This window comes from Podarcis filfolensis (assembly GCF_964270895.1).
Source record: "Podarcis filfolensis genome assembly, chromosome: 1".
Taxonomy (NCBI): Eukaryota; Metazoa; Chordata; class Lepidosauria; order Squamata; family Lacertidae; genus Podarcis; species Podarcis filfolensis.
In genome coordinates this window covers 34,944,067-34,967,044 of record NC_139604.1, presented here as the reverse complement: position 1 = coordinate 34,967,044, position 22,978 = coordinate 34,944,067, and the positions used below count along the sequence as shown (strand labels likewise).

General features: G+C 42.0%; 1 protein-coding gene across 1 annotated transcript in view; it reads left to right on the top strand.

Annotated features, from left to right (window-relative positions):
- Window positions 1–907: 907 nt before the first annotated feature.
- Window positions 908–22,978, top strand: part of LYPD6 (LY6/PLAUR domain containing 6) — a 56,194-nt gene continuing 34,123 nt past the window's right edge. The window contains exon 1 of the mRNA XM_083579922.1: window positions 908–1,040. The gene's annotated coding sequence lies outside the window, so the exon portion shown is untranslated. The remainder of the gene's footprint in view (window positions 1,041–22,978) is intronic.

Sequence of the window (22,978 nt, the reverse complement as noted above, 5' to 3'; positions counted from 1 at the left end):
TGGCGATGGTGGATAATTTCCAGCTACTGGAAGAAGTAGCCCAGTCCTGTGCTCAGGTTTGCTGCCTGCATTCTAGCAGCATTTTGTTGTCGTGGTGCCGTTGGGAGAGGGTTTGGGTTCTAAAGGTGACGGGGCTCTTTTTGGGGTGCGGGAAACAGAAACGCTTCGGTGACTAGGGAAGTCTGGCAGGCATCGGAGCGAACTCCTAGGGACCAAGGTCCCTTCAGCCCCCCCCCAATATTTGAGGGGGCTGCCCCCCCCAAGTTAATAGGCATTGCCATCATTCAAACGCCGTGCATGTGTCATGTCCTGTGATCGAATATGCGGGGCGGGGCTTGCCTCCCGCCCAGTGGCGTAGCGTGGGTTGTCAGCACCCGGGGCAAGGCAAGTAATTTGCCACCCCTAACCCGTGGATTTGCGCCCCCTAACCCGTGGATTTGCGCCCCCTAACCCATGGATTTGCCCTAACCCCAGATGTTGCGCCCGGTGCGGCCGGCCCCCCCTGCACCCCCCACGCTACGCCACTGCTCCCGCCCCCATATATTTTTCAAGTTGGCACTCCTGGTGGCAGGGGGTTCCATAGGCGCCCCAGAAGGATCTGGGAATCATTCCATGGATTCTGTGACAGGCAACCCCAAAGCGATGGGCACAAGGGGTGATCTCTCGTGACCTGTGGAGGAACCCCCAGTCCCGGAGGTGGGTCGAAGGGCTCCGTGGCGAAGCCAAGGCTGCTTCTCCTCCTTTCTCTGGCTCTCTCTCTCTCTCTCTCTCTCTCTCCCTCCGCCTTGCAACGCGGGCGACCAGCCCTGCAGCTCGTCTCAACCCCTCTGATCAGCCAAGCCACGCTAATTGGCTGGCCAATGGCGAGGCAGCCCAAGAATTTAGCGCGGCTTCCGGCGCGCTCATTGGCTGGCGGGAGTGTCGGGGAGGCTGAGCGTTCCAGAGCAGGACTGCAGTGCACGCCGCCAGCCTCGCTCGCTGCATTGTGCGCTCGTGGGATGGGGCGGCTGGCCCGAGGCGGGCGGCTGGCCACGCAAGCGGTGAGTAGCCCGGGTTCCCCCCACCTTGATGACTGTTTTTAAATAAGGGAGAGAGGAGGGTCCCCGTGTAGAGGAGGAGGCACAGCGCTGCGTGCGAGAGGCGCGGAGTCTCAGGCGAGGCTTTTGTTGTGCGTTGCTCGCTGCAAGCGCTGGGGATCTGCAGCAACAGATGAAATGTTTGGGGAATTGATCGGCGCGCTTTGCAAGTGCACGATGACGAGCGCGGTGGTTTTCCCCCTTCCTGGGTCTGGTCTTCCCTCCTCGTCGGCGAGAGTGTCATGGTCAGTCCATCGCCCCCAAGGATCAAGAGCTGGCGAGCTTTCAGAGGGCAGGAAATGAAATAGGCGCTTCGCTGGGGGGAAGTTTCCGAGCTGGAGATAATACAGACGGATTCGAGACGGGAGGCTTACCTACGAAATACAGATGTATTTCTTTGCTAAATAAAGTGGACTTTAAAAAAAACAACAAGTCTCTCCCCCGCACCCCCACCCCCAGTGACCGCAGAATATTTTGCAGCCTGGTGGTTGATCCCCACAGATGAAATACTTAAAAGAAATATCTACGTGGATCTTCGCTGTTTTGTGGTATTCGAATTAAAGCTACATCCTAGTTTTAAATATTACAGCAGAAACTCTATTAAGAGGAACAAACCAGGCCTTGTAGTTGAATATCTAGAACAGCTCCGTTGAGGTGCTTAGGTTAAAGTTGATTCAGTTCTATTGATTTTTGGTCAGACCGTTTAGCGTGTTAAATGTGAATAAACGGGATGCATTTGGTGGTAGACTGAGGATGCAGAACTCCTTTTTATTTAACAGGCTCAAGAGTTTACATTTTTTGAGGCTCCTTTTCTACTAATGTGACATACACACAAAGTTAATAGGCCTGACTTAAGTACTCAAATGCTATGTGAATGCATTTTGCTGTGAATTCCAGTAGTTGCTTCTCATAGTTGCAAAGCATTTTGTCTGTAGGGTGATGCTCTTTTCATTGAATGGACATGTGTCTAGAACTGCTAAAAATTGATAGGTAAAGCCGGTACTTGCTGAGAAAATCTCTTAAGCGAAGATGGAAGTCCAAGTTTAATCTTATGCATGTTTGCCCAGGAGAAAACCCATGGGACTTAACTCCCAGGAAATCATGCAAATTGCAATCACTGGCTGTAATCTTTTGCACACTTACTTGGGAGTAAGTACCACTGAACACAGTGGGACTTACTTTTGAATAAACATACGAAGCTGTTAGATCATAAGTACATTTACTAGTGGTCTATATTGGTAATACAAGCGGAGTGATTCACACATTTATTTTAATGTGGTAGTCTAGATAATGTTGCACATTCTAGCCTGAATGCCGTCTTGCCACTTAAAAATGAAAAAATTATTTCAGTCCTGAGATTTGCTTGCTTGTTTGTTTTTGTAAAAAAATAAATAAATTGTGAAGTTCAAAAGGTTTTCCTTTGGAATTGTTCATTTACCATAAAAACTTTCATAACTTTAATGACTCAAGAAAAATTGCAATTACTTTAATTCATCTAAGTCTGTCATTTTGGGCATTTGCTAGAAAGACTGTTTTTGAAGTGATTCTTTGATTTCAAAATTGGTCTCGTTGACTGACTTCTGAGTTAACATGCATAGCATCAAGTAATTTCACATGTGTGTTGTGAGAGCCAGTGTGGTGGTGTGGTGAGAGTGTCGGAGTAAGACCTGGGAGACAAGGGTTCAAATCCCCACTCAGCTATGAAACTAACTGGGTGTGGCCAGCCATACCTACCTCACAGGGTTGATGTGGGGATTGATTGAAGAAGAGGCCAAAAAGGTGGGATAGAAAGGCAATAAATAAATAAATAAATAAAACCGTTTAATAAGTACAACATCAAATAATTTTCACATGGATGAAAAGGGGCGAAGATGCTTTGAACTGGTCTTCCATAAATGCATGATGCTTATAAATTACTTGATGTGTTTCAGGAAAAACAAGAGTAGGGCAAAGAATATTGATGTGTCCTGGCTTGGTAAGGTAACTAGAGGGTTATATCTTCAATAAATATTCCCACTTCTTACCTTTCTCTTTTCTTTTTAAAAATCTGTCTCATTCTATGGGCTGTCCCATCTCTCATTTTGCGAGTTTGAATAAGCTATTTCAAGATTTATTATTATAGATAGAACGTCTACAGCTTGTGATCTCAAGCTGTAACATTCATTGAATGTGATGCATATCCAAGATTTGAAGTCAAACGATGAGATGTGATTTAAAAGGATATTAATCTTTCTTAAATTCACTTTAAGTCCAGGTGGTAAGGCTTGACAGGTTTGTGGATTGCTGCCACAGTTGGCAGCAAGATATGTAGCCTTAAAGTCGAGGCAAGTTAAACATGAGGAAATTATTGTGTGATCGACTTTGTTTTTTTTGTAAGAATCCTGACGTCCATCTATCACAGATGGTTACAAAAAATGGCAAAGCTAGATTCAAAAAGGTGGCCGAGAGATGGAGCTAATTATCTACAGTACACACTGGGACAACTTACACACATAAGATACATTTCTACATATGGAGGGGTACCAGTGGGAGCCTTTTTGTTGCTTCCGCACTTGGGAGTTGGGCACCCTAGAAATCATCCAAAGATCTACAACTAGATCACACTCCCATTGTAAGGATTTTGAATTGTTCCATATGAGGAAATATTGGTTGATTATTTCGATCAAATATTTCTTTTTCTCTTTTAAAATTTATATCCCACCCATCTGGCTGGGTTTCCCCTGCCACTCTGGGCGGCTTACGACATATATAAAAACACAACAAAACATCAAACATTGAAAAACAAAATATCCTATATAAGCAACCAACCAACCAATAAATAAATAAATCAGTAGAAATCAATAATAACAGTGACAACAACAAAAATAATAATAAACAGTTTACAGTTATACCCAAATTAAAATAACCACCAACTCCACCTAAACATTTAACCAACACCAACCCGACAAAAACAAAACAGAGGAATCAAAATTAGAACTGTTTAAAACAATTTAAACATTTTAGCAAGTTGCCCCAAACCAAGAGTTGTTCCAGCAATGTCCCAGTGGCCTCCCAGGAGCCTCTTTTCAGGGTGAGTCTGGGCCCCACTCCCTAGGCCAGGTGGAAATGGGCCTTGCAGCAGGGAGCAGGTCTTCGTTCTAGCACTCATGGCAGCAGCAATGGTTATTTATCGAAACAAATTTCTCTGCCCTAATTACTTGGATATATGTGCGTGTAAATACAAATATTCAAATGGGAATAATGAAGCAAAAGTGGTTAGCTGTTGATACAGTATGTATTTGGCAGTGCAGTCTGGTCTGCATGTGCTTGGAAGTTATTCCCAAGGAGTTCAGTGGGGCTCAGTCCTAGGCAAGTTGCATAGGACCACCCCTTGTTAAAATCAGCGGCATTTATAACTGCTTTCTGTCCTTTTCCGTGTATAAGACTAGGGTTTTTCCTTTAAAAATCATGCCAAAAGATGGGGGTCGTCTTATACATGGGTCGTGCATACGGTGGATGTTTGATTGGTTGCTGCCACGGCTATTGTGTGCGTGATTGGTTTCTGCGTAAATGGTGTTGATTGGCTGAAGCTGCGGCAATTGGGCGTGCGATTGGCAGCTTCTACTGGCGAGGGGGACAGACGAGGCAGATTTTGGGACGGGTGCAGGTGAGTGATTTTCAGCAATCCCCTCCCAAAGCTTAACAACTCTGTGCCATCTCCCCACCATTTTCTTAAATTTGAGTCCCCCAAAATAGGGGGCGTCTTATATATGGGGGCATCTTGTACACGGAAAAGTATGGTAACTATGGCTGGAAGGGTAATATCCATTTGTTTTTAGTGTCTACAATTCATTTTAGAGCTTTCTTGAAGAAATACATTTATGCTGTCCATTTCTAGCAAACTATATTTAGTTTCTGGAACTGTTTTCATAGAATAATGGAGTTGTAGAGTTGAAAGGGACCACGAGGGTCATCTAGTCCAACCCATTGCGATGCAGGAATCTTTTGTCCTACGTGAGGCTTGAACCCGCGACCCTGAGATTAAGAGTCTCCTGCTCTACCGACTAAGCCATCTTTTATTTATTTTATTATCACGCTGATGGAGAACCATTAATCCAGTGTCAAGAGTCCAGTAACACCGATAGCGCTGTAGAATCAAGTGTGGGGATGTGGCTATGCTTGTTACTGTCTATGATTACTGAATATGTGATATTGAATTCGATGATGATTCTGATAAAACTGGATAATCCCTGAGAATATGCTTCAGTACCTAAAATTATTATTTTGACTGAGTGTTAGGTTTACTGGTTTCACAGCTTACACAGCAGCTTTATTTTCTCAAATAAAATCGACCTTCTATGAATCAAGTCTCTCTGTGTGAATATGGCACTAAGATTATATCTAGTGGTAGCCTTGCACCAGCAGAAAGCACTTCTTCTTGGACAAGGCAGGGCACCCAATATTTTCTGACCTCCGCAATGAGTACATCCTCTACGGACCCATGAAAAGTTGCTCTAGAGCACTGGGAGATCTGCCAGTAGAGAATGAGAGAACTGTGATAGAGGGGATTGGTGTAAATTGAGTGTCTCACCTCGCACAAGCAATAGTGCTTTACATTAGCACAAATACAGCAAATACACAAATGCAGATTTCTTTCTGTGACACATAATTGAAATCAATGAGCATTATTCCACTGGGTAGGATTGTGGGTAGGATTTATGCAACATGTTCACAAAGCCATCCATCCTCCATTTTTGGTATTTGCAGTGTAAATGGGAAATGGAACAGGATTCTTCTGGAGTTGATAAGCTATAGCTTGCACAGATGACATGCAAAGTTGAACTATTAGCTTCTGTATGCACTTTTCAATAATTAAATGGTTAGACTGGTAAGAAGGAAATAGTAAACTCATTTAATTGTGCATGCGCATATATATATATATATACACACACACACACACACACACACACACACACACACACACAGAGTATGTACAACTGTTGTACATGTATATTGTTCAGTGTACTCATTGCATATCCAATATGTGGAGGAAAGAACATTTCTATAAAGCTATGGCTTTGTGCAGTTTCTATGGGCTTTTAAGATAAAAGACCTATAAGGGATTCCCCACCCCCACCCCACTGCTTTGTTGATATATGCTAAGCATGATAACAATGGTTCCTCCAGTCCCATATTGAAAACTGGCTCATAACCAATAAATACTTTTTTATGTCTGTGTTAAGTTCGGTTCTTAGGAAATGCTGCTGTCATAACTGTCTAGCAAATGTATGTGGAAATAGGTTGCTGCGGGCACATTTATCACAAAGTCTGCAGTAGTGGTTTAAGATTACTGTATCCAGCATGGGATAATATATGCACAATCCCAAGCATTTCTTAATAGAATCTCTCTCAAATGCTACCAGCTTGTGCCTTAGGTACTGGCCTGGTTCATTAAACTATAGGCTTCTGTGTTCTCCCCCCCTGCCAATACAGCTGTGAGGAGTTCAGAAGCTTCTGCTTCCTTTATAGATTAACCACAGTTTACCTTTACTGCTGAACCCTAAACTGTGGTCAATCTTAATTGTGTTTAGTGACAAGCCAGCTTTATAAAATGTGGTTTGAAGTTGGCTGGTTTCCACAGAGTCCTTAAAATGTAACACTAAACCATAGCTGGCCATTGTATGTATGAGCTGCAACAAGGAAGATTTTGAAAGTGTTTGTTTCCTTTTTAGTTTAACCATACTTTTCAGCATTGTCTGAATCCAGAAAACCATGGTTTATGAAGCTGGCTTGTTTAAATAAACTGTAGTTAAGAGTACCCACAGTTCAGGTTTGGATGCAATGCTAAGTAGTGGATAATTTAAAAAGGGATGGAAAACTTACGATTGCCTTGTGGCAGTGGAAGAGAGGGGAGCGTATGAGCCACAGGCTCATTCATGTAATGGTAAGCCATATTTATTGTTGCTTCCAAAGCAGGCTTGTGGAGTGACAAGCCTAGTCTTGGTAGTAACTCTATGCCTGCACTTGACCCTGTAGGAAGTTACTGAAATGGGTGAACAACCATGGAATGGATATATGTGCATTTGGCAAAGCAATCAGATGACTGCATTTGTTGCATGTGTAGCAGCATTCCTCATGTGTCAGTTTAGAAATTGCTTGGGTTGCTGATTCCCTGTGGCTTCCTTCCACAGGGAGGCCTTTAAATATTTGAATTTAATACACATGGAATGAGCAAATCCTGTGGGATGCAACAACACTCAACTTCAATGAATAGCAGTTGCATAAAACTTTTGATTTGATAAGCCTAAATTAATCAGCATAGTTTTGGGGTGGTTTGTGTTTTATCCAATGCTTTTTCCCGCAACAAGAAAAAAGCACTGTAGCATTTGTGTGTTGATTCTTAAACACTTACATTTCAAAATATATATATGCATTTTAGTCTTTATGCTGCTGATCTAAAGGGAGCTTTCAAATAGATCTAAATCAGTGAGACAGTTTTCTTTATCATAAAATTAAGAGTAAATAGATGTCGACCATAATTGTTCTATTTAGAATGCATTCTTAGCACTATTGTTAAAATCCTTGGCACGGGTGCAGACTAAAGCTTTGATTGTGCTTAACAAGTTTACATATGTCGTTCCCTTTCATGTGGCAAACACTTTGAATCAGTTGAGTAATCTTGTAGTTGTGTTTCAGAGCTGCAGGAATGTTTACCATTAGTGAAAATTTATTCCATCCTGCTGCATAAATGCTTGGAACTAAAACATTCGGTACGTTACGCTACTTCACCCAAGCATTCTAATGCTATAAGTAACCTTTGGGATGCCTAAACAGAAATATTGTATTGTTCCCGTATCCCAGCCAAAATATTATTTGATCATTTGGGACAGTGGTAAAATCCTGTCTTATGAACAATACTCCCTTGAGCTATATGAGATGAGAGTGGGTGTAATGCCTTGCATTTGCTTGGAGGGGAGGGAAATAAGGCACAAGCTCATGTCAGCAATGGATTGTGCAATTTGTCTACCTTTATCCTTGAAGCTGTTTCCAGGCACCAGTAGGCTAGCCTGGACCACCCCTGTGGGAGACCTGCACGGGGCTGGAAAATTTGGAGATGAAAGCAATACATACTTTAAAAGCATTAAATTCCTCCTTGATTCCACTGTTATCTGTAAAGTGAGCAAAGGAGATCAGTTACAAAAGAGAGAAACTTGATAATCAAACAAAGGTACTCCTTTTTCTCACTTGTTTGGGAAAAATGTTTACCTTGTAATGTTACCTTTCTTATTTATTCCCTTTTCAAACATAATCTTCCTATGTTGGTGTCATTTTATTTGTTCTCGCTCTCTCTTTCCTGCATGTAATGTTCCTGTAGAACAACTGTTCCATTGCATATCTTCTGAGAACTTCACTTATCCTGAGTTGCACCTCATTGGTTTTCTGGAGCATCTAGTTACCTAAATGAGCATTATCAAGTACCAGTCAATTGTGTTGCTTGCAACTGAGGCTAATGGCTGCATTACCTAAATAGTAAACCAGAACAGAATTTCTATCTTGGTGAAAATAAGGTAGATAAGTAGTGGGGGAGCAAAGATGCTTAAAGATACATTCTTTATACACTAATTGACTTTTTAAAATCCTTTGAAATTTAGTGTACCTTGCTAAATATTTTTTCAGTTGTTCTGTATTCTTCAGCCAAGCCTTCAGTATGGGACAATTGCACCTTAGTTCATGGCTTTGTAATGTTTTTCTCTCTGCTCTTGAATAGCACAGAACAAGATAATTGGTTGATACTGGTAGCACTGATTTCCTCCTCCTGTGTGAAGAATTTCTCCCTCTTATTTTTATACCCAGTGTCAGCTCCTTCAAATTAATTCATTCTGTGTCTCCTGCGCTGGGTTGAGCTTAGCTTATATAGAGATGAACTTAAATTAAAACTATTGAGTTGAGGTGTAAGACATAACACCATGATCCTGAGCACAGTTGTTTGGAAGGGTCGTTAATTACAACAGAATTCAGTTCCAAAACCCTCCAGTCCAGATTGCAAATACTTTAGGCGCCATATTTATTACGGATCTGAGGTTAATTTGAATTTATCTGTACCTATCTATCTATTTGGGGGAAACAATATGGTAGCTTGGTGACAGTATAATCCTTTGTCTCTGTTTCCAAGATAGTGAATCAGGATCTTGAAGGCTTTGAAAACCTATACAAGTCTTCAAGCAGTGGTTGCTGGAGCCATTAATGACATATGACTGAAAAGGGGTTGAGATTAAGAGAGTTTAGCAGCAAAATGTCAGTCCAGGCAATAAGATCATAGATGGAATTCTAAGGTTTGATAACCAGTGACCTACATGCCTTCTCATGACTCAAAGGACAATATTTATTTACATTCTCTATATTTGAACCACGCTTGTCTTCTAGTTATATGCAATGTTCTCCTGGGCATGTTTCCTTTAAGTCAAGGATGCAAAACTAGGGTTGTTGGACTACAACTTCCATCAGCCCCAGCCAGCATGGTCCATGGTCAGGGATGATGGGAATTGTAGTCAAGCAACATCTGGAGGACCATGGGTTTCTGAGCTCTTATTTAAGTGATTTTTTTTAAGGGGAAAATTTCAGTTGGAGGATTTGCGAGATCCCATTATCTTGTCACTAAATCTTTGCTTCAGGGCTGCATATTTGAGGCTAAAAATATTTTGGAGTAGAAATGATATGTAGTTGAAAAGAAAATTTAAGGAACCAGGGGTGGAGGGAAGTCACGGGATTCGGAGAATCCCATTTTATGGATTTGATATTGTTTTTGTGTATATTTTTCTATGTTTGTTGTTGTATTTGTTATTTTTTTCCTGTTTTTGTTATTTTTGTTGAATTTTTAATAATATATATTTTTTTAAGGACTGCATATTGTTGCACTGCCATAAGAGTAATAAGATACAGAGGGTAGTGTTGAATACGTACGTCTTGCAGGTGTCATTGGAAAGTTGATAATACAGCCACATTTGCTCATCCTAGATAATTTTGTCCTGGCATTGACATCAAGGGCAGCACTTGGAAAGACAGGCTCCTCTTGGAGCAGGAAGCTCATTATGCTTTAGCCTTACACTCCTGAAACTGGCACAGAATTTATATGACATCACATAGCTGGCAAGATAGTAGCTCTGCTCCACAGGCTGTATGGAAACACAGCCTGTGTACAAATAATTCATGTAAGGGCTCCTTTTTTTTTCAGCCGAAGAGGGAATATTAACTTTTATCAACCGGTAGTAGGGTGTCATCTTGGAAAACAGAGTCATATGTTTTCCTGTAGCCCTTTTCCATTTGTGAGGCAAGTTTTTTTCCCCTTCCTAGAGAATCAAATCTCTGTCTCTTTCATTTTTTAAAAAAATAGTGGAACTGCTCCAGAACTAAATGGAATGTGGTTTTGAGAACTATACCATTGGTAGCCCTTTTTGGATGAAGAACATGAGCAGGTGCGAAAAGAGCTCAGTGTCCCAAGTGACCCTTTCCATAAATCAGCAGGAGCTCTCTCGTAGATATCAATTTGTGGTAAATCTCAATGGGCCATGTGAATTAGACCTCAGTATATGAGCTGCAGTGATTTCCTTGCGGCCATAAAATTTGTCCTTTTTTTCATCTGGAGGGCAAAAAGCGACAGACAGCAAATAAAGCTCTTCTCCTTTATTTTGGAGCTAAGACAAGCTAAAAACAACTTGGGTTTGGCTTTTCTGGTTTCGGTTCTTAAATACTTGTTCGAATCTCAGTGTTCCTTGTTTTGTATTCTCTCCCTCCCCCCCCCATTCTCCTTCCATGGCTACAACTGTTTTGTTAACTAGGTTCAAATCCCTGCTTGCCTATGAGGCTCACTTGTTGAGGCTAATCGCTATCAACATTTTGTTGTTGTTGTTTAGTCATGTCCGACTCTTCGTGACCCCATGAACCAGAGCACTCCTGTCTTCCACTGCTTCCTGCAGTTTGCTCAAACTCATGCTGGTAGCTTCGAGAACACTATCCAACCATCTCGCCCTCTGTGTCCCCTTCTCCTTGTGTCCTCCATCTTTCCCAACATCAGGGTCTTTTCCAGGGAGTCTTCTCTTCTCATGAGGTGGCCAAAGTACTGGAGCCTCAGCTTCAGGATCTGTCCTTCCAGTGAGCACTCAGGGCTGATTTCCTTCAGAATGGATAGGTTTGATCTTCTTGCAGTCCATGGGACTCTCAAGAGTCTCCTCCAGCACCATAATTCAAAAGCATCAATTCTTCGGCGATCAGCCTTCTTTATTGTCCAGCTCTCACTTCCATACATCACTATTGGGAAAACCATAGCTTTAACTATACGGACCGTTGTAGGCAAGGTGATGTCTCTGCTTATTTTAATCAACATTTAGTCCAGGCAAAACAGAACTACAGTTAGTGGATAGGCCATTTGACTCTGGCTTGAGTTTACAGTTTGTCCTGGAAGGGGGTTGCATCCCCCCTGAACAGGGGCGAGCCACCCATGGCTGTTAGCCTCGGGTGGTGGATCCGACACTCTCCCTGCCCCTGCTATTGTTCTGCTGCCAGCCCTGCTGGGGCTTTGCCCTCAATGCTGGTACAGCACTGTTGCCTTCACGGTCCTCACCTCTGTTGCTGTGTCATGGTGGTAGCATGGGCACAGCCTCAGGCAAGAGTGCAGTTGTGGGACCAGTGGCAGTATGGGTGGGGCAGTGGAAGCAAGGAAGAAGCCCAGATTGGGGGGGGACGACGGGACTGGCATAATCGTAGTGTTTTGCCCATAGCAGCAAAATGTCCTGATCCAGCCGTGCCCCTGAATTTATAGTTTGGGGATACCCTTGGCATGGTACTCTTGTTAGATGCATCAGTGGTGCTGGGTTTCTTTTTCCAGCTTCAGCTGGCTCACTCACCAAGACCCTTCCTTGCTGTCATCTTGTATGTCCTTGAAACCTCTAGAATTGATTTGGGTGGGTCAACCCTTAAATTGTTCAGTAACTTCAGCTGGTGCAAAGTGCCGCAGGTAGGTCGCTGATGGGTGATAGCCAGTTTTGTGAGATCTACCCCAGCTGCTGATCTATTTCTGTGGTCAACTCAGGCTGCTGATCTTAACCCTTTAAAGCCCTCAACACTTTGGGACCTGTATGCCTCAAGGACCACTGTCTTCCATATGAGCCTCCAAACCCAATTCAGTGATTGTCTGGGACTTATTAATGAGTAAGCCCCATTGGACATGAGTATCATGCCTGATATATTGTATTCTGTTGGAAGCCACACAAAGTGGCTGGGGCGCCCCCGTCAGATGGGCGGAGTACAAGTAAGAAATTAGTAGTATTCTTACTACTACTACTACTACTATTAGTAAATATACATAGAATTGCAGTGTTGCATTTCTGTGCTGCTTGACTTTTTTTAATAGTGTTCTTATTCCACATCCATAGCATTTGTCTTGTTATCTCACTCTTTGCTTGCTGTGTTGCTCTTTATTTTATTTTATTATTATTATTTCTTTAAGAAACATTTCAGAGCACCAGTAGAGAGCAGTTTTATACAACAGGCCAGACCTCTGCAGATGTGTATTTCCCCAGCTCTCCCCAGCTGTAGCAGAAAGAGGGCAGATGACCAGCCTTTGGAGCAACTGCACCGAAACCTGCCCTCTAATTAATCCCCGATACCTTTAACACTGTGGTCTAATTTGGTAAGAAGTTCAAAGGGATACAGTTTCACCTCTTGGCTCCTGGGCTGTAACTAGATAGCCTTATAGACAACATTGTTGAAACATGTATCTTGTGTCCATGTGTAAACTGAAGAGCGCTGCAGACCATGATCTAACTGTGAGGAACCTCCTTTGTGACAAGGGAACATGCCAACATTAAGACATCAGCACTACTTAAGTTTAGTTCTGATCTTCACATGATGTTGATGATGGAGGTGTTGTTGTTGTTGTTGATGATAATAGTAAGAATAATAATAAAATTGTAACTTAATGTAGCATTATGTACACAGGAAATGAGGTCTGCTCATGTATTTAAACTCCCCCCCTTCCTTCCTCCTGTTCCTCCTAAACCCTCCCTGTGGTTCCCCTAATCTCCAGAACAGTTTTAGGGGGAGGAGAATCCCAAATGTGAGCAGAACTCATTCCATGCACACAGCAACTTAGCTGAATCCCATCCAGTGTGCCTTCTAGAATTCATACGCTTACACTAGAATAAAGCTTTGTTCTTTAGACAGCTATTCCCTAGAAAGAGTTATGTTTTGCTTGAAACTGTGTTGGGACTTCTCTATAAATGCTGTTTTATGCAGCTGTGGGTTTTTCATCTTTGCATCTCTTTCTACTGCTGTTACTCCGGACTGGTGGTTTCTTAAATGTCAGATCTGCATTACGTATGGGTAGCATGAGTGCATCTTCTTTGCCTTTAATGTGATGTTTGCATTATGCATGATACTACTGAAGAATAACATGGAGGACAGTGAGATAAATGAACAGAGCTCTTGTTCCATCTCCTCTGTAGCATTTTAACCCTATTGGAGGTGTTGTTTTGAATCTGCCCACTGTTGGGTCAGAATGTTTGCACTCTGAAAACGCAATGATGTTAAATAAAGGAGTACAGTACATTGGATGGTAAAGCAGACTTCTGAGAGGGTTTATTTAGGCAAAAAGCCCACTGAATTCAATGAGGCTTGCTTCTTAAGTGTGCATTGGATTGTAATCTAAATTACTGGCAATTGGAGAGAGCCTATATCACTTGATGGGGCTCATTGGGGTTCCATTAAGGCCTGTCCACAGTGCTGAAAATCACCTTTTGGAAATGAAATAATATTTTAATAAAATGTTTTGGCTGGATACTGCAAGAACCACTAGGGATTCAGAAGCTGGTACATATGTGAGAGTTATGAATGTTACTGATGTATGTCTCACTGAAATGCTTTTGATGTCGTAAGGAATAAGTAATTTAACAGGTGCCAAAGATGTATAATTAGGAGACATCTATTTTGTCAGTGTTCACAGTGAGCCAATTGCCACTTCTGCATTTGTAGGATTTTAAATACATAGAGCTGTGATATTGACTGGACAGATCCTCTTATGGTCATTATTGGCATTAACCCCCAATTTTCAGACATTCGCCTGATAGGCTTTCTCATGGGTGTCCACAGCCTTTGCATTTTAGGTGTTCACTGTAACATAAATGAAATATGTACGTATTTTCTGCCCTTCAGCTGAGTTTGTGAGAGTATCTAGTTTCAGGTACCTAGGCCCGGCCAGTACTGTGCTTTCCTTGTCAGGACTTAGTCGTGGAACATTTGAAGTAAAAAGATAAAATAAAACTGCAAAACCTCGTTTCTCTTATCACTGTGTGACCAAAACCAACCCCCACCAACTTGGAAATAGGGGCATATTCAGTGCAAGCTTAAATATTGGTGCAAGGTACTCTAATGGGCCCTCTCAACCTTGAAGATATCACAATGTAGATACCAATAATTATTTAATGGTGTCTTTAATAATGTCTTTCTTGATGCTCTGGGCAAAATGGGAATTGGGGTGGTGGTGTATGGCAATTTGTTGGTGTTGGGGAAACAATCATATCTACTCTCACCATCCTCATGCAACTGGTTCATAGTGTATCTATGTACATCACAGCCTTAACTTTCTCCCTCTGCTCAGAAAATCATAGTGGGGGAGTTGGGATACAGTAGGCGCCCCTAGCAGAAAGAATTCTCAACACATTTGCCAAGTTTCCAATTCTCGGGATTCGTCGTGGGCAGTCCATGGCGCTTAAACTTCTAAGCTGGCTTCTTGGTAGTTCTTCTGCCTTGAAACAACTGGCAATGTAGATTTTCTTTATGCAGGTGGAGCATAGTTGCCTCCAGGATAAAGTCGCTGTATATTTGCTGAGGTTTTATAACTTGGACAAAAACAAAACTCATGATGTTTCACACTGGTTAATTATTACTTGGCACCCTTCATCTTCAAATACCTTTATGAATGTTCATGAATAATCACAGAAGGTGGTATTTATTATTGCCATGTAGCACATCAGACTATAAAGACATTGATTTATTTCTTTAATTTCTCCAGACTACGAATGATAATCGAGATTAGATTTGAGAGGTTGATGTCTTGTCTGATCTCCCCCACCCTGTAAAAGTCTTGGCTACATAGTCTTGCTCTGTACTAGACTCCTAATGGGGTTATTTCTGGCTGGGTGAGGATAAATTTATTGTGATGGATGGAACTATAAATTATCCGTTTGCCCTCATTTACAAATTAATGGCTTGGGTCCCGAAATAAAAGTGGAAAGTCAAATTAAGTGGAGTCGGTCATCACCATGTCTGAGACCTGTTCAGCTTCTTCGCTTCTCTCCAGTTCCTCTTTCATTACCTTCCTCAGCAGTCCAACGTGCCTCTGCAAGTATTGCAAAGTAAGCAGACAGGACAGTTAGTTAACTAAGAGGGAAGGTTTATGGTGGCAGAATCATTCTCAGTTCTAAGGTTCTCTTAGTGAAAGAGTGATCTGGATGACAGTGGCCTGATAATAACCAAACAAAAAGCTAGCCACACTTTGCCTTTTAAATAGTTGCTTACCTAGCTTGTCCAATCGGCTGTAGGTACTAACTGTTGATGGGCAATGCAAGGAAGCAGAACATGCCACTATATTAACTGAAGTGGCTAATCTAACCGACTGAAAGGTCATTCTGTCTTTTTGGACAGTAGAAATCGGTACAGCTCCAATCTTCTTATAATTTTTAAAGAGTATCATCCCACCTCGCTCCCAGAGAGCTCCTAAATATTTCTTGCACTGTCTGAAAGTAATACTCCCTCCTAGAGAAGTTAGACTGGCTCCTTCCTTGCTATCTGTCTGCTGGCAGGTAAAGGCCTTTCTATTCCAACAGGGCTTTGGGGACTGATCGTTTTTGAGGACAGAGCAGGTGCTGTGATTTTTTTTTTAAAAAATATTGGATTTTTAAACATTAAAACAACACTAATTGAATTATAATAATTAATTGCCTTTCCCCATGTTCTTAGCTGGTTCTGTTTTATCTGTGTAAGCTGCCTTGAGTCCTGAACTGGAAAATGGCAGGGTATAAATAAATATAATAGCAATACAGTTGAAAGTTTTTCTTTTGGGCTTTATTCTGCAGAATGCGGTATGAGTAAGCGCAGTGACGCTCTGGATGATAGGTCTTCAGTTGGGCCCCCTGCTGCGCACTCTAAACAGCAGGGCTCCCACCAAAACAAACAAGCTTTTCATCATAGTAAAATGTCCTAGTGTTTTGACAGCTTTGTCTGGACATCACATTACACTATACTGAAAATGGAAGCGTTTGAGCCAATGAGAGTGCAGGGGTGGTGTTCAGTTATTGACCTGGCACTTCATAGTTTACATTTTCAGTTAGGTGGATCCCCTGAACTCTTTCTGACTCAAGACATCAGATGGGCATGAAGCTTCTCTTGTCATCGCTTGATGTGCATCACACATTATGCAAATCCTTTAGCGCTTGCTGGTTCCATGTTCTGCATCTTACAGAATGTCTGAGTCTTTTGAAAGTGGTACTTAATGCAGGTGGATCTCTGTTCAGCTTTATGGAAGTCAAAAACAAGTCACAAATAGTTGTCATGGGACTGGGCCCTTCCTTAACAAACCTTTAGTTGCTGGAAGGTTGATACATTTTGCAGAACTAAAGGTGTGGGGAAAGGATAAGATTGTGAGTTCGTATTTCTCTCACTCACTCCCTCACACACACTTATTTAGGGTTATTTTTTCCAAACAAAAAGTATGTATATCCCACTTTTTAATCAGTCTTCAAGGTTACCAACAACAAATAGTGATCATAAAAAAAAAATATGAAAGTGGTGAAGAATAACAGTGCCCCAGACCAGAAATTAGCTGGACTGGTCTCTGCTCTCCAACTTAGATCAGTGAATTTCCCAAAGTCACATTAAAAGAAGAATTGGGTTTTGCCATGCTCTAGAAAGCAGATGGTGATTAAGGTTGCAATTCTAAGCCTTGTTAAATATGATAGAACTTACTTCTGACCAAACAAGGAGTAACCCATTGATTATTTTGCCCTCTTTGGAATTGGTGTGTAACATCTCAGCTCTGCCCTTAGACATTGCTACACGAGGAGCACGCAAGCGCGAATGGCCAGCTCTTTATGCAATAAAGTATATTTCTCTATTCTCCAGGCTCCTGCTTTATCCAGACGATGTTCCAAATGCAAGCTTTGGTTCAGTACAAGTGGCAACCCATGCTTGGCAGCTGTTCCTGAATTCTTCTCCCTATAGTGGGAATGTGTGGAGTTCAGTTGCAACCTGCCTTCAAGTCAAGTGCGGCTGAAGGGCAGGTTTGCTAGCTCCTGACATCTTCTGGTGTCCCAGGGTAGGTGAGGGGAAACAATGGACCTCCCTATTAACAGTTCACGATAGGTGCCAGAAATGCCACCTGTCCACATGAAATGGGTGGGGTTAGCCGCACTGTGTTTATCCTTTTTTACTACCTCAGTTAAGATGAAGCACAGGAGTTGTGTATTCTTGCAGTGGGGAGAGTGAGAACACATTCTTTTGAGGCAGTAAGAGAAGCACATGGAAGCTCTGAAAATACATAAGGGAGATTGGCTCTGAAGGTGCGTTTCCTGAGTTTAATTCTTCTTCTCATCATCTCCTTTGGTAAGAGGCAGCCTCCCTCTTAAAGGATTGTACGAGACTGGTGGGTCATCACAGGTGATCTCAGGATGCAGGGATGGCCTCACAGGGATGGTGCCCTGTGTTGGCAGAATGAGATGTGAGCACACACACACCCATTCCTGTCCGTTTCACCCCTTTCTACTGCTGTCAACAAATGAGTAAGATAAAAATCTTACTAATGAAATTTTGGAGTAGGATAAGGGAGTTGTGCATGCACTGTCAGGACAATTGTCATCAGAGGCAGGCTTGAGAGGTGGAGGCAGACCACCTGTTTATCTCCTCTCTGTTCATTTGGCATGTATAGGAAACAATAAGAACTCTCAGAATAGAGTGGGATGGTTGTTCTTTGTGTGTGTGTGAACAGCTCCTTCTGTTGTCCTGTGTGGTAGCCAACATTTCTCTAGAAATGTTCCCCCAAAGTGTAGTAAGCAGAACAGAATTCTAATTAAGGACATTGCATATTTGCACAGTCAGTTAATTGTTCAGAGAATATTTTTGAAAAAGAGTTTTAATTTAAATAGCTTCTGCTGTTGGCAAATCTGTTTGCTTATGTTTGTGTGTGTGTGTGTTTAATGGTAAAATAATAATGTCTCCAATTTAACAATAATGTCCTGGGAACCTAAAATAGAAATGTTTGTTTACAGTGTATTTATGCAGTTTGTTTATGAGAAGGTCACACTGCTCTGTAACTTGTTCTGATTGTTTCCAGATTTCTGTGTTGTAATAAATTGTATACTATGTTGAACTAAATATTCCCCACCCCTGCAATACAGAGTTGTATCCAGTTCAGCCATTTAAGAACGCCCAAATTTAGGATGCTTTGGAAAGGTTCATTTCTTTTAGCGTATTTGAAACCAAGGGCATTCAATGTGCAAGACGGTGATAAACAGACCAATAACAGAGGTACTGGTGGGGCTTCAGATGTTGCTGGACTACAACTCCCAGCATTCCCAGCAGCATGGCCAATAGGGATGCTGGGAGTTTTGGTCCTACAGCATATGGAGCCCCACAGATGCCCCATCCTTGAAATATACCAAGAAGGCTTGCTAGCAGAGGGGTTCCCAGGTTTGCTGGTAGAGTCCTATAATCTGTGGCTGTGAGGTGTTCCCACTTGGCTTTTAATTAGAATTTCATCACTTTCCTCAGAGCTATTGTAATGACTGGTTACAGTGCAAGAAGATTTATGGGCATAAATGTAAGGCATAAAGTTCAACAGCCAAAAATTGCAATAAGGAATGTAGAGTGTAAACTCTTTTTTTCCCTTATCAGCAAGTGCAATTAAGACAGATGATTTCCATAGTAGTAAGCATCCTACAAAACCTGTCTGTTACTAATGTTAAACTTGGCTACTCTGAAAGTGCTAATCTTGAATTTCTTGATGGTCTGAACTCTTGCCCTCCACCTCTGCCCAAGAGAGCTATATTTGGTCCTAGCAGATTATTTCTTGCACAGCTTACCTTCTGCATTTGCTGTTTTTATTTAAGTAATATTGGTCAAGAAATCAGTCAAACTTTGAAATTTTAGAGGAAGCATTTTTGATTAAAAGTTATTCAGAGGGAAATGCCCCCAGAGCTAGGAGATGATAGGAGTAGAAATGCAGATATTCATGCTTGTGTATTCAGAACTATGGAACTGGCACCGGATAAAGACATGGTGAGGAAATGGAGTCTAGGATGGTGCTCATCTGACATGGCTAATGTAGTTTTAGCCTTCAGTGAATAGAACCGTAATTTCCAGGTCGTGGGAAGGAACCCTTCCACTTGGTTTTGTTCTAGTCAGACTTCAACTGTAGTTCTCTGTCCGGTTCTGGGAGACACACTTGAAAAAGGATGCAGGCATAATAGAATGGGTTTAGGGAAGGGCAGAGAAGGTCAGCAGTATGGAAAACAAGACTTCTCAAGGAACCTGGGTATATATAGCCTGGAGAAGAGAAAACTGAGGAAAGGTGCTTTAAGAGCACTCTTCAAATAAAGGGCTGCTGATACAATAAAGGCCAAAGCCTTGTTCTTTACTGCTCCAGCAGATTAGATCTTTCTGGCTTTAGCTGAAAGAGGTCAGACTTTGGTTGACCACCAAGAAATCTACTTGACGGTAAGAACAGTTTAGAACCAGTTCCTAGTGGGTTCGCACACTGTCCCTTGCTGCAGGTCTTTGGGTGATAGCGTGCTCTGACAGTTGGGCAAGATTATTCCCTCTAGCCTGTGTTTCCCAGTTTAGCCTGAATTTGTTGATTTGGCCCCTGTTTTCTGACTTGCAGTTGCACTCGTTGACTTGCCCAGTGGAAATTGCCAATATGGACGCCAGCAGGGATTGGCAAGAGAGAAGTAGGTGGCAGCATATGCCATGCTTGAGCTGTGTTCTTTCTGTCTGCAAAGCTGCCCTTAAATGGAAAGCTTAAGCTTGTTTATGTAGGAAACCTACTCTTCTGTGTGTGGATGGGGAGATGGGCTGCTTGAGTACCCTGGGATTCTCCCCTGTTCTCACTACGGGTCCATCCAGCTCAGCATTCAGTGTGTGGGGTCGGCTGATGTTTGTGTAGGGTCCAGTTCCATGCTACATTCCATGATCTGTTTCTGCCTGCGTTAAGGTACTTCCTCGTTTTCTCAAAATAATTTGTATGTCGCTAGAAGCAGTTGAGTGTGTGGCCCATGCCAAAGACTTGCAGTGTTTTGCGAGCCTTTGGTATTATATTGCATGCTCTTTCTCTCCTAAGTTAAATTCATCAAAAAGAAAAAAGTAGTAGTTTTATAGTAGTCAATTCTGAAAGCTACTAGTCAACTCTGAAATTTGCTAATCTTGTCTGCCGTCAGAAGCTAAACAACCAGCGATGCTGATTTTCTGATTTCCTTCCTTTTTTCTGGCACACACAGTCATAAATGGGTGAATTTATCCAATGAAATGCCAGTAAACCCAAAGCAGTCTCCAGATGGAGGGCAAGTATTTGAAAATAGCCCGAAATCAGCAAAAAGTTTATACTTTAGTATTAGTATTAAATTTAGAGATGTACCTGTAACTGTGACTACATTTCTTTGAATCAGACACTTGTTCTGGGACAGTAAGGGCCAATAGTGAATGGAGGTGAAATGTGATGAGGGTGGATTTGATGCTACTGCAAATTCTTTGAGTAGACAAGATCCTGATCAAAATTCTCCTAACCAAAAGCGGATGAGAAGCAGAGTGGAGTTGGTTTGCACTGACAGCAGTAGCCTCAGGACTTGTGGCATCCAAGATTCCAGGGGGAAATGTGTGGCGCTTGTGTTTCTTTTCTCCTCGTTACAAAGCAATGCGCTTTGTAATTTTATATCCTGCCTGTCTTCCAACATGGAACTCAAGGTGATATTCATGGTGCTTTGAGGTGGACTCCCACCCAGACACTGGCCCAATCCAGACCTGCTTAGTTTCAGCCCCTCTGCTGCCTCATCTGCCTCCAGGCCGTACCTTGTTTGCTAATAATTATTTGCAAGGGACCCTTTTTCAGTGTATCTTGTGTGATTTGGGGTTTTTTAAATGTGTGTTTGTTTGTTCTCATTGTGTATCTGAGTTGTATAGAATTCAGGGAAAGGTAGGGTATTGTTGTTGTTGTTGTTGTTGTTGTTGTTGTTGTTGTTGTTGTTGTAAGAATGTTATTTTATGGGAAAGGCCCAGTAATGGAGAACTGGTGAATCCATGCTTTCTAGCTCTCGCCCTCACCCACAACAGTGTTAAGCATATTTTCCTACATGCAGTGGGGGATTAGATTAGAAAACGGGAAGCGGTTCTATACTCACCTCATACTTGACAATAAGATAGAAGCACTTCAGTGTATAAGCCCCCAAAGAAAAGGTATGACATATATAGTGCCTAAGTAATTTTTGGAACTTTGTGTAGTGAACAATTTGTGACTGTACTTCAGTGGGTGGATTTGGAAGTCATGCACCTCAGATTTTTCAGGTCTTTGCAAGTGAAGAGAAGCAGTTGAAGAGAGTGTCGTTGTTTTGTTTCCTGCCCAACCTAAGACTGAAAAAATATATAGGTAAAGGTAAAAAAAATACATACAGAAGTTTGAGAAACATGCCAGTGTGCTGATTTGCCATTTAAAAGCTGTTCTGGAAATCCGTGAACCAAACACTTTAGCAATATGATTGTTCCTCTGTCTTTGAACATTGGCTTGTGAAAGGGGTAAGTGTTAAAATTTGTACCCTGCATTTTTATTTATTAACAAAGCACCCTAAAAATGGTTTATACCACATAAAGCAAGATAAAGCAACATTAAAACAACATTAGCAAGCAGAGCAATCAATAAAAGCTGCAGATCACTCAGCATTTTTTGAATGTCAGAATGTCTAAAAGTATACAAAGGAGTGGCCTGATGAATCACCACTTGGAGGGGGTTTCCACACCACACAGAAGGTATTCTAACATTTGGGATGGAGGGATTTAAATGTGACTTTATATTTCTGCCTTCCCCTTGTTGGTATTTTCCTTTCTCGGTGTTTTCACGTGCCTTTAGGCTGTTCCAGCAAAGCCCCTTTTCATTGTATGCTGTGCTGAGATTATTGACGGCCATTGTGGAGCAGTGGTGGTTGAGGTTTCTACACAATATGGGAGGCAGTGGGTTGGGGGGATAGAAAATGGCACCCAGTTATCCTGCTGGTGCATGGCTGTGCTGACAGCCTCTCTTTCCACCACTCTAACCCAGCATTCAACACTCCCATTGTTGTAGGCGTGTTTTGCGACAGGGAATTTCATAAACGCGAGCAGTTTCTGAGCTCTGGGCGCAGTACTGTGCCGAAGATTTCAGATTAAAATTGCCACTGTTACTCGGAAGTAAATCCCAACTGAGTGCAGTGGGGCTTCCTCCCAGGTAAAATGTGCATGGATTGGGGACCTGAAAACTTTCTTTTAACCCCAACATGTTTTGTTTAGGTTTTAGTTGCCTTGTTTAATGTACTTTTAATGTCCGATGTCCTTTTAATTTGAAATATACTAGCCAGTTATTTATGATGGTTTAAGCAGTGCATGTTAAAGTGTTGTCTATCTCAGAATCTGCTTAAAATCAAAAGAAATTTTGGAGTGGGATCATTGAAGGACGCTTAAGTCTTAGGTTTGCGAACTGGACACTCAAGGTGGATGTCTCTGTCATCAGTTGTGTAGGCCTTTAATATGTGTTAATTGTGGTGCCAAAAAGATATATTTATATGAAGGAAAGGGGGTGTAGGGGAAATCCAGGGCTTGTCTGCAGAGTGGAAGGAAAGGAGGACCTTTTTCTGCCT